At 35.4% G+C, this 13,472-nt stretch overlaps 1 long non-coding RNA gene across 2 annotated transcripts; it reads left to right on the plus strand.

Annotated features, from left to right (window-relative positions):
• Nucleotides 1-3,325: 3,325 nt before the first annotated feature.
• LOC117399986 (uncharacterized) lies at nucleotides 3,326-13,249 on the plus strand. Of its 2 annotated transcripts, none has more exons than XR_009328423.1 (5): nucleotides 3,326-3,751; nucleotides 11,251-11,412; nucleotides 11,891-12,136; nucleotides 12,727-12,778; nucleotides 12,900-13,249. It is a non-coding gene; the product is annotated as an uncharacterized LOC117399986 (long non-coding RNA). The 2 variants fall into 2 exon arrangements; XR_009328422.1 differs by having other exon boundaries at nucleotides 3,326-3,621.
• The last annotated feature ends 223 nt before the right edge of the window (nucleotides 13,250-13,472 follow it).

Below are 13,472 nucleotides of genomic sequence, written 5' to 3' on the forward strand. Positions count from 1 at the left end.
CAGGCCCTCTGCTGATCAAAATCAATAGTGTAAAATTATGAACAGAAAAATTAAATGCAGATTTCTTAAACTGTACAAACTATACACAAATAATTACTAGTGTACCCTTGAGTCAGATAAATATAGGTTTTATTAATGTTTAATTAGGAACAGACTATTTACAGGGTCCTATTTATGCAATGCTCTTATTTAAACTCTAATGGTGTTGTATAAAAGGGTAGTGTTGTTGCTATCCATGTTTGATGGTCTGTAGGACATTCCTAGTGCAAGTCCTTTAGTTTTTTTTGTCAGTTACCTTGACACAGATGGATTCACATAGGTTTTGTGTTACGCTTATGTCCATTGGTTTTGCTTGTTTTTTCCAAAACACAATTAACAAGAACAATCAAGAGTTGCGCATTTCAAGGGGGCACTCTTTACACATTGAAATCAATAGCTACATTAATTTTATTATGTGTGCAACATCCGTGACACATCTCTGAACACACACAAGACCCATGGTCTCTGGGAATCAGTTTTTCATAGTTTAAAAACGGTCCATATTTTTGAGTAGAGCAGTTTAGAAATATTGTCCGAGGTGTGTGTTGTTAGGCATATTTAGACAGCTGAAAAATATGTTTTATTCTTCTTATTTGTTTTCTTTTAGTGGCTATGTGCAGCTGTTTATTCATTGGCTTTTATGTAAGGATTAAACCTCAGTGGGGTCTGCAGTACTTTGAAATGACTGCATGCCCTGGGTGGTTGACAACCACATGGCAAATTGTTGCTGTGAGGGTCTGGGCTTCACAAATAGCCTTGTCTCTCTGCCAGACAGTTTAAGGCTATGATGTACCTATGCAAGCCATGTCTTTCCAAACGTGGAAATATAAAAATGAATTCTGAATATTATGAACACAATAGGGCATTTGTTGAGGACTAGGACGTTTGACTGCAATAGCCCATTTATTCCAAATTTTTACCCAAAAATATTGTACAGAATAGTGATAGCGCTTGTGCCTAAAAAATGATAAAAACAATACCATCTAACATCTGTTCTGGGAACCAGAACCATTACTGGGGGCTGATGAATGAACTACTTTGGCGAGTACCAGTGTTGTCATGACAACTGTCAGCATCTGCCATATAAGATCACTGATAACAATGTCTTGAATATGGAACGAAATATGCCAGACAGAACATTGCTCTGCATATTGCTGTGCTACAGTGATTCTATCCTATTACTGTGGTGTTTTAAGAAAGACCACAACAAAAATTGAACTCTTTTACATATCTAAATATTAAGCTTGCTTTGCTTTTTTTATATTTATTGTGAACTCTTTAAATAATTTTATTTTGCTATGTGGCTTTCAGAAGTGTGAAGAAAAAAAAATAAAACCTTAGAAGGTTTAATTTTGCATTGTTATTTCAAACATAATTATTGATCCAAGCTCTAGATGACAATAGCATAGGTATTCAGAATGAATATTATTATTATTATTATTATTATTATTATTATTATTATTATTATTCAATTTAAATAGCATACAGTATTCTGAATATTAGAATGGGTAAAATAAAGGTGAGCTTTTGAAGGCATTCTATTGCAGTATGTTCTCATGAACTCACAGCTTTAATTCTTAAATTTGTATAATCTATAAAAGTTAAGAATCCTTAATTTCACTCTCTTAAGAAATACCAAAATATAAGGAGTCTCATTAGAGAAGGACAACTTGACTGTTGTTAGTATTATTTAGTTCCATCGGGGGGGAAAAAAAAAAAAAAAAAAAAAAAACTTTTGCACAAATAGTAATATTCCATACAGGTAAATTTCAAAACTTGTTTGGTGTGATTTTTCATGTAAGGGATTGGGGGGGTGTATAACATTGTGTGTGGTCTTTCCACAAACATTATAGGCTTTAGTGATATGAAGCGATCATCTATTAACAGTCACTACATCAAGTGATTGTTTGCATGTGTAGTTAATATCAGTCAGCAGAAGTTAATGAATAAACAAAATAATATAACATGGACACATTATTATTATTATTATTATTATTATTATTATTATTATTATTATTATTATTATTATTATTTAAAAAGAAATCGAGATAGTGTGAACAACCTGCTTGTAAGAAATTGTCCTGACATATTAAACAAGCATGTCAGAGACATTCATCGCTCACCGCTGTTGAATAGAAATGCAGTCAGTAACATGTACGCACATGTAAAAAAAGAAAATATCAAAATCTCTCCTGACATTTATTTGCTTTTTTTTCTTTCTAGATATATACAGTATGAGAAAACATGTAACATATGGACCGAAAAAGAAGGGAACCTCCATATAGTCTCTTAATAATAAAAAATGAAGCAGAATGTCCTTTTCAAGTTTCTTATAAAAAGATTACTTCTTTTTATATAAAATACAGTATGAATATTGAGATGTGCCAAACTTCGGGCCAATGGAACGTCTTCTTGTAAAAATGTGACATTACACATCATCTCACTTGCTTAACTATGTAATAACTTTAATGTGCCAGCTTTTGAAAATGACATAAAATATATAATTGAATCCTTTAAATTTAGTTTTACTTTTAATGAGGTTCTTGCACCCACTGATTTTTGCTACAGAAAGGACCGAGATGAAACTTACTGCACACCTTCAGTTATGTTACAGCCTTCACTCTCATGCGTGTTCAAAGGGTCCTGAACAATGTTCATCACAATTGGACAAGCTGTTCTCTAAATGTAAAAAAGTGTGTTGTAGACAGACACTTTTTAATAACCTGTGCTAATGAATGTCCGAAGCATTTCTATACTTGAGAGTAAAAGGTATGACAGACATGTGGTCAGATATACATATATCATATATGATACACTGAACTCCTTCACAACAGCAGACCTCACTTTGGGAAATGGTGACATATGCATTATTAATTGTGTTATGTTACAGAACATAAGGGTACTGTTTATTTTTTTATGAACAGCACAGTGGACATACTACTACTACCATTACGACTACTACGACTAATATACTTCATAATTTACAAATAGCCAAATATGCTAAACATAGCAATCAAATAATTACTATGACTTAAATGGGCACACAAATGATTGGGTGTCTTAGTAATTGTACTATGGGTGTGTGTATTTATTAGTAGTAGTAGTATTTGTTATTGTTGTTATTTTAACTTTTTGAAATCACTATTTTGGATGCCCTAGACCATGGAATTTATTATAATGTAAAATTGTAGTTTCAATTAGAAAATTAACAGAACTAGCAACCTAAATATAGAAAAGCAAAATATACAGGAAGTAACAAAGCTAGCCCGATCATGTGACATTTTAATAAGCCTTGTTGACCTGGAAAAGGAACAGGCTGCCTTTAACTATAACCTTCATTATAGCAAAACATCAGAAGTTTTTATTTATTTATTTATTTTTTCTCAGTGTCTCCGACTTTCCCCTCTTGAAGTGACAATGCTTTGTTTACTGGGGCTTGGTGTAATATACCATCTATACTCCGAAGTTATAGCTGATCGAATAGCCGCATTTCGGCAAGCAAAGACTGGATCTGCGGGAGCTGCTGGCACTATCATCAGTGGAAGGTGCAGTTCTGGGAGGACAAGAAGTGAAAATAATTCGGTAAGAAAATGCTCTGATGATAAATCTAAAGAAGACTAGAGAAGGAGCGAAGGAAATGCTTATTACTGGAGACTTGTTTTCACATAGGAAGATGTTTAAACTTGAATCTGAAATACACTTTTCCCCAAGGGTAAGTTATATTATGTATTTGTGCGTTTCACAGACCGATATTTACGATTATCTAGTTCTTTTTAGAGTTTAACCTAGTTGATTTTCATTACTTTGTGCTCTGTAACCTAATGAAAAGACTGTTATTTTGAAAGCCTGGGTCCTCACAGTGCTTACTGTGCGTCTGTAACACAAGTACTATATCCACACACATCCGTAAGATATCTTTAAATATGCTGCAGTAGTATAAACTTTTGGAGTAACCCTATTTTAAACCTGCAGTAAGTGAGTTAAATTAAACGTGACACTGTGCAGTGAAACCACTTTAAACACACCTCATCAAACAGTACTGGAGGTGTTCAGTGATGCACTGTAATAGTAAATCCTTGTAAAAAATAAATTACTTAATCCATAGAGACATGCAGAGTCAATTGCAACGAACTGAAAGCAGCGTACTAACCCCGTGGTTAGTACAGAGCTGGTGCTAAACTAAAACGCAAGTTAATACCAATTGCAACGAACCTGGTAGCACAAGATAGTTCCTAGTGGCATACGAAAAATGATCTCCGTTGCAACGAAGCCAAAGTAACTGCTGCTGCCCCCTAGAGCAGAGGTTCCCAAACTTTCACAGCTCACGACCCACCGGACTGGGACCCATGCCCAGTGAGATGGTGTGAAAAAGCATATATACAGTACCAACCGAAAAAGTGCAGCAATATAAACAATAATGTTTTTAAAATCACTTATGTACACAAATGATATAGATAGAAAATAATTATTATACTAGTAACTGTATTAACTTGCTGTATTTTATCAAATGAAACAGAATGGCTACCAGCACACCTACAATTTCGATTTCACCATGTAGTGGATGCGATTTCACCATGTAGTGTATGCGATTTCAACATGTAGTGTATGCGATTTCACCATGTAGTGGATGCGATTTCACCATGTAGTGGATGCGATTTCACCATGTAGTGGATGCGATTTCACCATGTAGTGTATGAGATTTCAACATGTAGTGTATGCGATTTCACCATGTAGTGTATGCGATTTCACCATGTAGTGGATGCGATTTCACCATGTAGTGGATGTGATTTCACCATGTAGTGGATGCGATTTCACCATGTAGTGGATGCGATTTCACCATGTAGTGGATGCGATTTCACCATGTAGTGGATGCGATTTCACCATGTAGTGTATGCGATTTCACCATGTAGTGGATGCGATTTCACCATGTAGTGTATGCGATTTCAACATGTAGTGGATGCGATTTCACTATGTAGTGTATGCGATTTCACTATGTAGTGTATGCGATTTCACTATGTAGTGTATGCGATTTCAACATGTAGTGGATGCGATTTCACCATGTAGTGGATGTGATTTCACCATGTAGTGGATGCGATTTCACCATGTAGTGGATGTGATTTCACCATGTAGTGGATGCGATTTCACCATGTAGTGGATGCGATTTCACCATGTAGTGGATGCGATTTCACCATGTAGTGGATGCGATTTCACCATGTAGTGGATGCGATTTCAACATGTAGTGTATGCGATTTCACCATGTAGTGGATGCGATTTCACCATGTAGTGGATGCGATTTCAACATGTAGTGGATGCGATTTCACCATGTAGTGGATGCGATTTCACCATGTAGTGGATGCGATTTCACTATGTAGTGGATGCGATTTCACCATGTAGTGGATGCGATTTCACCATGTAGTGGATGCGATTTCACCATGTAGTGGATGCGATTTCACCATGTAGTGGATGCGATTTCAACATGTAGTGGATGCGATTTCACCATGTAGTGGATGCGATTTCACCATGTAGTGGATGCGATTTCACCATGTAGTGGATGCGATTTCACCATGTAGTGTATGAGATTTCAACATGTAGTGGATGCGATTTCAACATGTAGTGGATGCGATTTCAACATGTAGTGGATGCGATTTCAACATGTAGTGTATGCGATTTCACCATGTAGTGTATGAGATTTCAACATGTAGTGTATGTGATTTCACCATGTAGTGTATGCGATTTCAACATGTAGTGTATGAGATTTCAGTGTGTACCGCATGCAATTTCAGTGTCTAGTGTATGAGGTGTCAGTTTGAATTATGTCCCTAACGGCGCTTCATACCGCTGCTGCCTTCCCCCGTGCACGTTATACTAATATAAAAGCCCACGAAACGAAAAAACATGGTCATAATAATTATAGGTCTACGTTATTTATTTATTTATTTATTTATTTATTTATTTAATTATTCATTTGAACTCTTTTTTTTGACTAAATATTTTAAGTTATTTAAAAGACGAATTAGCTACAAATGCCTTTTACATTATATGAAACTAAGTGAAATTTTGCCCAAAGTGCAATTGTATGTGTTGTATTTCTATCGGTTATCTTCTGCAGTAAAATACAAGGTTGTGCCCGCAGCAAAAGCAGGAAAGCAGAGTGTATGTATGCAGACAAAGCGAATTTTAGAGACAGACGTTTACGGTACACACTGAAATCTCATACACTACATGTTGAAATCGCATCCACTACATGGTGAAATCGTATACACTACGTGGTGAAAATTCAAACAAGGTCAGTGACGTCACATCATAAAATACTCCCGCGTCAGGCAACGGAGTTCATTTCAGTTTCACAGGTTGTCAGAATGGAGGGATTGAGGTGTACAACGGCAGAGCTAATAGAACACATTTTAACTAGACCTGGAAACATAAATACTCTTTCAAATTATTAATAATCACAGTGTATCTTCCAATTATTTAACATTAAGAAACAAAAATGACACAAATACAGTGCAAAACAGACATTTACTAATAGACAATGCTGACATATTTTATTTACACGTCTTTATATATATATATATATATATATATATATATATATATATATATATATATATATATATATATATTTTGTAACGTGCACGGGGATAGGCAGCAGTAGAGCTGGTAGGTAACGTAATCACACACAAAAGACATTGTGTTTGTGTAATTTTTGTTTCTTAACGTTAAATAATTGGAAGAAGATACACTGTGATTATTAATTTAGTAAACTCGCAACGCTTTAAACGTGTTATTCTTATTTCAAGCAATATCTTTGGTTAATAACCATTATACAATCCTTTCGAATTTGCAAACTTTTTTCTCATGTAACATTGTTCTACGCACCTAGGTGTAGAAACAGAAACACTTCCTATTGAAATCAGAGATTATGAGTTGCTGTCTGTTTTTGAATCTCGCCTAAAAAGCCACTTATTTAAATTGCCTTTTTTTCTGCTGTTATTATATTCTTTATTTCTAATTGTGTTAGTATTTTGCAGATCACTTTGTATATGTCATGGCTGTTTTAGTGTTATTTTATCTGTTTTTCCCTTATTTGTGAAGCGCTTTGAGATATTTGGTTATGAAAGGCGCTATATTATTATTATTTATTATTATTATTATTATTATTATTATTATTATTTATTTCTTAGCAGACGCCCTTATCCAGGGCGGCTTACAGTCGTAAACAAAAATACATTTCAAGAATCACAGTACAAGTAATAATACAATTAAGAGCAAGATAAAATACAATTACTTTGGTTCTAGCAAGTACAAGTATGACAAAATAGGAGATAAAATCAAGATTATTAGTAGTAGTAGTATATATTATTATTGTTTATTTCCACAGACAAGTGCATCATTACCTGTTATTGTGCTCAAATGAAAAGTTATTCAAAAGTAAACAGAAGACACTGGCATTGTCAAAAGTACTATTCAACGTCAACATAACTTTAAACAATACATAGAAAAACATCGTAAGACATTTAAAAACAATATAGCTACAACAACTAAATCTCTATGAACCTGCTACACCATGTTTGTTTTATTATTGTCATTGTGAATTTTGTAGTTAAGGCTATCATAATGCATATGTAGGCTATATATTATATCGGCAAGTTTTAAAACAAGAAAATATTTACCTTATATAAAGGATAACATTTCTGGAAGTGTAAAATCAATTTTCTAAATACACATGATAATGGTAACGGGTCCCAAGCACATTTATTATAAACTTAAACACTGGCATGTATTGCTGAAAGATACATATTTGGAAAATAATATAACTGCCAATAAAGAAAATGAAAAGGAAACTGTGAAATTATAACATAACAGGGACAGCTGGAGTGGTCCGGACCACGGGCTACAGAATGCTACAACCCCTTCTCCCTATGAAACAAACTGTTAATTTCTGAATTGACAGTGGTATGTACAGGGAGTGCTTCAGCCGATGCCCTTTGATCAAGTGCATTTGAAAGAGTATTTATGATTCCAGGTCTAGTTAAAATGTGTTCTTTTAGCTCTGCCGCTGTACACCTCAATCCCTCCATTCTGACAACCTGTGAAACTGAAATGAACTCCGTTGCCTGACGCGGGAGTATTTTATGATGTGACGTCACTGATCTTGTTTGAATTTTCAGTATGTAGTGTATGCGATTTCACCATGTAGTGTATGAGATTTCAGTGTGTACCGCATGCAGTTTCAGTGTGTAGTGTATGAGGTGTCAGTTTGAAATATGTCCCTAACGGCGCCAAATACAGCGGGGCTGGTAGGTGCCATAATCACACACAAAGCCCAATATACGCTCCTTGCTGGCTCTTTTGTACAGCGGTATCGGCGCTGTGCTTTAGTGCGAGAGGTACCGTGTTCGACCCGGCCCTCCGCCTGTGTGTGGATTGCCTTGCCCTGTGTGATGCGCCTACCTGCAGGAACTGAGGTTCGCTACACTAGCGTACATTTAATTAAAAAAAACATCTTCAATAAACTCATCATGCCACATGGAACGTACAAAAACCATGAGCTGTGCACATTCGGTGATGTAACCGCTTTCATCAATTTGAATAGTGAACAGGCAACTTTTACCAAGCCCTTCAGTGAGCTGCAATCTTATCGTCTGACATTTCTTCACGGGTGGGAGCAGAGCAAAGTAGCCAAGACTGAAAAAGCATGGTGCCGAGTGAAGCAAGGCGAACATTTCTAGCAGTTTATATTTTAACAGCAGTTGCACGTATACAGTACAACCACAAAACAAATATGCGTATACAACCTACAGAAACAAACACACTGTGCATATAATTGCAAAAACTGTTTCATTTTACAAAAAAGTGCAAACAGAAACAAACAAAAAAAAAAGCTGTGTCACTTGTTTCTTAGCTTATTGTAATAACTTGTTACCTCTGTAAGTCGCCATGCATAAAGGTGTCTGTCAAGCAAATACAAAAAAAGAAAGAAAAAAAACAGGCTATGCTCCTGCTGCCTTCAACTAAAAGCTTATTACTGTGCTGAGAGTACCTCTTTTCCAGGTAAATATGTCTGCTCGTTTTCACTGCATTTTCTCAGGTACAGCTAACCAAATCTATTTATTTCTATTCTATTAAATAGAATATCTTTGAGCTAACCTTGGAAGTATTTGCGCTACTGAACAAAGACATACCTTTGAGCTTGTTTATACTCTGTACTTGTAATAATCAAGAGTGCAGAAGACAGAAAAAAAACACACTCCTGTAGTGCCGGCAGGGCATTTTAGAACTCACTACTCATAGGGTTAAAAACCTACCTGTGCTTGTGTGGAGTACTGTTCCTTTTACACAAAAGACAAGTGAAGATGGTCCTGCATGTGGCAAGCTCACCCTGGGGTTGTCACACTTTCATATTCTGTATGATCATGTCTCAGACTTGAAAACCAATTTAGTTTAGCTTTTTTGAGCCCTCTGTTGCATCCGTGGTCGCCTGCAAATAGAGTGCTTGAGGTAAAAGGTCTGCATTCTGTGGAATGCTTCAGTATACATTGTACAGCATACACTGGCAACAAAAAAACAAGGTTTGTGAAATTACACATTTAATAAACTGACTGTACGAAGGAATTGGCCAAACCACTATCTATTTTAAAACTAGTCTACTGTTTTAATATCAGTGTTAACAGATAGCATATAAACAGCAGCAACACTTTTTATAGTTTTTTTTTTATATATCATGACTTTTTCATTTCAATAAATTTCAGACACTATAGTATTGTATACAGAAATGTCACAAAGCTAATTTTACAATTGAATTAACATTCTTGCTCGTAGTAGGATCCATGTATAGAAATACTAGCTGGTCTCCACGGAAATCTGCAGTAAAATTGACTCAAATCTGCAAAGAGAAAATGTCTTCAAAGAACTTGTCCAATTCTGTGGCAATTACTTTTCAATGAAAAATCATGTTAATGAGATTTCCTTTAACCTGATTTGTCAATGTGAGGTCCTTAATCTCTGGTAAAGGGCCTTGAATGTTATCGTTCAAACTAAGTTTAATTACTGTTCCAAGTCAATCCGCCGAAAAATATGTTAATACAGTGTTTGTGTATTTTACCTTTTGTTTCTGCTAGATGAAAGATCATCTCTGTTTTAGTACTCGCCCTCTAAATGTCGTCTGTCAATGTAAACCAAGTCTGCTTCCTCGCTGTCCTGTAGTTCAATCTGTCTATTTAAATTCAGTATAGCAAAAAACCTGAGAATAGGGTTTGCTGTCAGCGGCAATAAAGTAAAAACAGAACCAACTTGGCTCTGGATTGAATGACAAGTTGAAGAAATCAAACAACCGGATACATTGTTTTGTTGATTACATGGTGTTTTGTAGTCCGGGTTAAATTTAACATCAGCTTTCACCTGCACTACCTCTATTAATCTGCAGGAGTCTGGTATCGACTCCCACTGTGTATTTTACACCGTATTTACTCCACGTATTTTGGACACGATGAGAAAAGCCCTTTTGTAGTTTTCAGAAAAGGCTCAAAGAAATTGAATTCTGGTCTAGTAACAATGGTTGTGATTTATTTTTAGGCTTATTTCTAGCCTTCAAGCAAAATGATACAGTAACATCGGCTTTTATTAAGAGCTCTCTGTTGAATACCACCAGCCTGTACTGTACATTTAGTATGTGTTAGTTTCCTCACTAGTTTACGTGGGTAGTGGAAGTCAGTAGTACTGTATGTACATATATGTATGTTGTTTTGTTTTTAAGTTTTCATTAGTATTGTTTTTAAATCTATAACTTAAACAGGCAATTATTAAACTGATTGTTCATCTACTTCTGTGACCAGCATAGCATAGTGAAATAAGCTACTTTGTGTCTTCCTATTGTCAACATTGATGAGATTATTCATAAACAATGGACTGGTAATTTGGCGAGGGTACTGAAGCAGTTTAACAAATAATAGTTGCTTCTGGTTGTTAATTCTGCTACCATGACAACTGCATGTATAGAGGTTGTTTCCATGCTTTGCCTCCTTTGGATATGAGGTCAAGTAATTTTTAACCCCTTACACAATTTGTCCTGTTTGTGTTATTTTGTGTTACTCTAGATGTTGTTGGTTTTAATTTTTTTTAATTTTTAATTGTTTCCATTTTATGAAATTTTATGGAATGACTAAAAAAAATAAAAGTACAGTTTCCTTAGCTTTGTGGTTTGTTTTTCAGCTTGGGCATTGGTGGGTGGTGGTTGAAATGTGAAGGCTTGTACATCCTACAATGAACAATTGCCACAAAGAATTGTTTCCCGCTGTCATGCTGGGAAGATGAAGACCATCGCTCAGAAGGCATTTGGAAATGACACGGTCGTCATGCCAGCTGGTGGAGCAGGTAAGGCACTGTTGACAATAGTACAGTATCATAATATGTACATTCTCACAATTCACTGCAGATATGTTGCACATACTGGGAGACTGATGCAATGTAAAAAATCAGGAAGTGAATTCAAAACAGTGTTATATCAAACAGATGACAGGTAAGACAAATACTTAATTTAAATTTGGATAGAAAGATTAAATAGTTACCAGGGATATTATGTTTATAGTTTTATCTATTCTATTTGGATTCAATTTTGGGAAAAACTGTTTTGGAATGTCTTCTGTATTACAGGTATCCTACCTTTCATCTCCTGAGTTGACTGAAACAGTATTTTAGTATTACTGCAAATATTATGATTAGGTGTTGAAACTGATATTGTTGTTCCTATTTTTATAAGCTGAAAGCTCATTGTAACTGTGGAACAATATATATTTAGATCCAGTTGGAATTGGCACATTATGGTTAATGTGTATTTCCTTTTTTTTCTCAGGATACAAGGTTCTTTCTCTTCTGGATATACCTGATGAGAAGCATGAAAAAGCAGATGTTAACACCCATGTATCACAAAGTGGGATATTTGTGCAGGCAATGCACTGCTTAAAGCACAGGGAGGTCACATGACCCCTCTCAAAGGCGAGGGAATTGACTATGCTGGATCTGAAGCAAACAAGGGAGGGCTTGTTGCTAGCATAAACGTGAACCATGAAGCATTAGTTGATTGCCAAACATGTAACAGGTAAAAAAACAAATACTCCATATTTCATATTCCAGTTGAAAAGTTTGTCAAATGAGCTTCAGGGTTCTTGATATTAGGTTTTCATCTAGCTTTGAAGGATGATAAAGATATTTTTTACAATGTTAAGTTTAATTGTAAAATATATGTTCGTAAAACTGCGTAAATTGTACACAGGTTAAATATTGGAACAAATGTTACTAATTGATCTTAATTGTGTGTAGGGGTGGTGTGGAACTGGAACTTTTCAAACAGACATCTTAGTAAAGGTGGATGGGTTGGTGTGTGTGTTGCTAACTTATTGGTAAATGTGGTAATCAGTTGTAACAAAGCACTGCACTGTCCAATGTTCTCTTCGGAAGCTTTCAAAACACAAGCGACAGAACTGCAGTTGGGTTTTGAAGGAGTTTTCATCAGCTCATTTTTGTTTTGTATTATTTATTTTGTTCATGTTTAAATCCATGAAAAGTGTATGTTTGTTACACTGTTAAATCATCAATAAAACTAATTACCAATAGTGATAATGAGTCTATCCTAATACACAAAAGCTTATGCTTGCCAGGAGTCTAAAACTGATGACGTTTACATTTTAGATGGAATGGCTGTCCGTAGCAAGTTGCCTTATATATATTCAGCTGAGTTTATGTAAGTATATATAAAATTATTCTTTATTTATTTATTTATTTATTTATTATTTTTAATTTAGTAGTTGCCAGTTGTTTTTTCTATCATTTTCTCCCAATTTAGAATATCCAATTCTTTTTAGGCTCAGCTCACCGCTACCACCCACGCGCTGACTCGGGAGTGGCAAAGACAAACACACGCTGTCCTCCGAAGTGTGTGCCATCAGTCGACCTCTTCTTTTCACACTGCAGACCCACCATGCAGCTTACAGGCAAGCCCGCAAGTGCCCGGCCAGACTACTGGGGTCGCTGGTCCGTGGTGAATAGACCTAATGCCATCACCACCACCGATGTAATAGTTCCTAACACAGCATTCTAACAGCAGTGTTATTGAAATATGGTGTATATTTTATTATTGGTCATCTGTCTTGAGGGTTTGGCAAAATAATCTATAATTTTTGTTGATTTGATTAAATAAATAATATAGCAGTTATTTTGTAAACTTCACTGGGGATTTATTGATATTACATATTTAATGCAAAAAAAAATACAAACAATGGACCAGAGGGCATGACTGTAATAGAGTTTGCAGTGCAGTTAATATCTGCTCATTCCAAAATTGACCACAGGAGGGCAACATGGCACAACAGATTATAAAGACCCATACCAAGTTAACAGGATCACACAAAAAGCTGAAACTCACAGATATAACACAA

This window comes from Acipenser ruthenus, chromosome 4, assembly GCF_902713425.1.
Source record: "Acipenser ruthenus chromosome 4, fAciRut3.2 maternal haplotype, whole genome shotgun sequence".
Taxonomy (NCBI): domain Eukaryota; kingdom Metazoa; phylum Chordata; class Actinopteri; order Acipenseriformes; family Acipenseridae; genus Acipenser; species Acipenser ruthenus.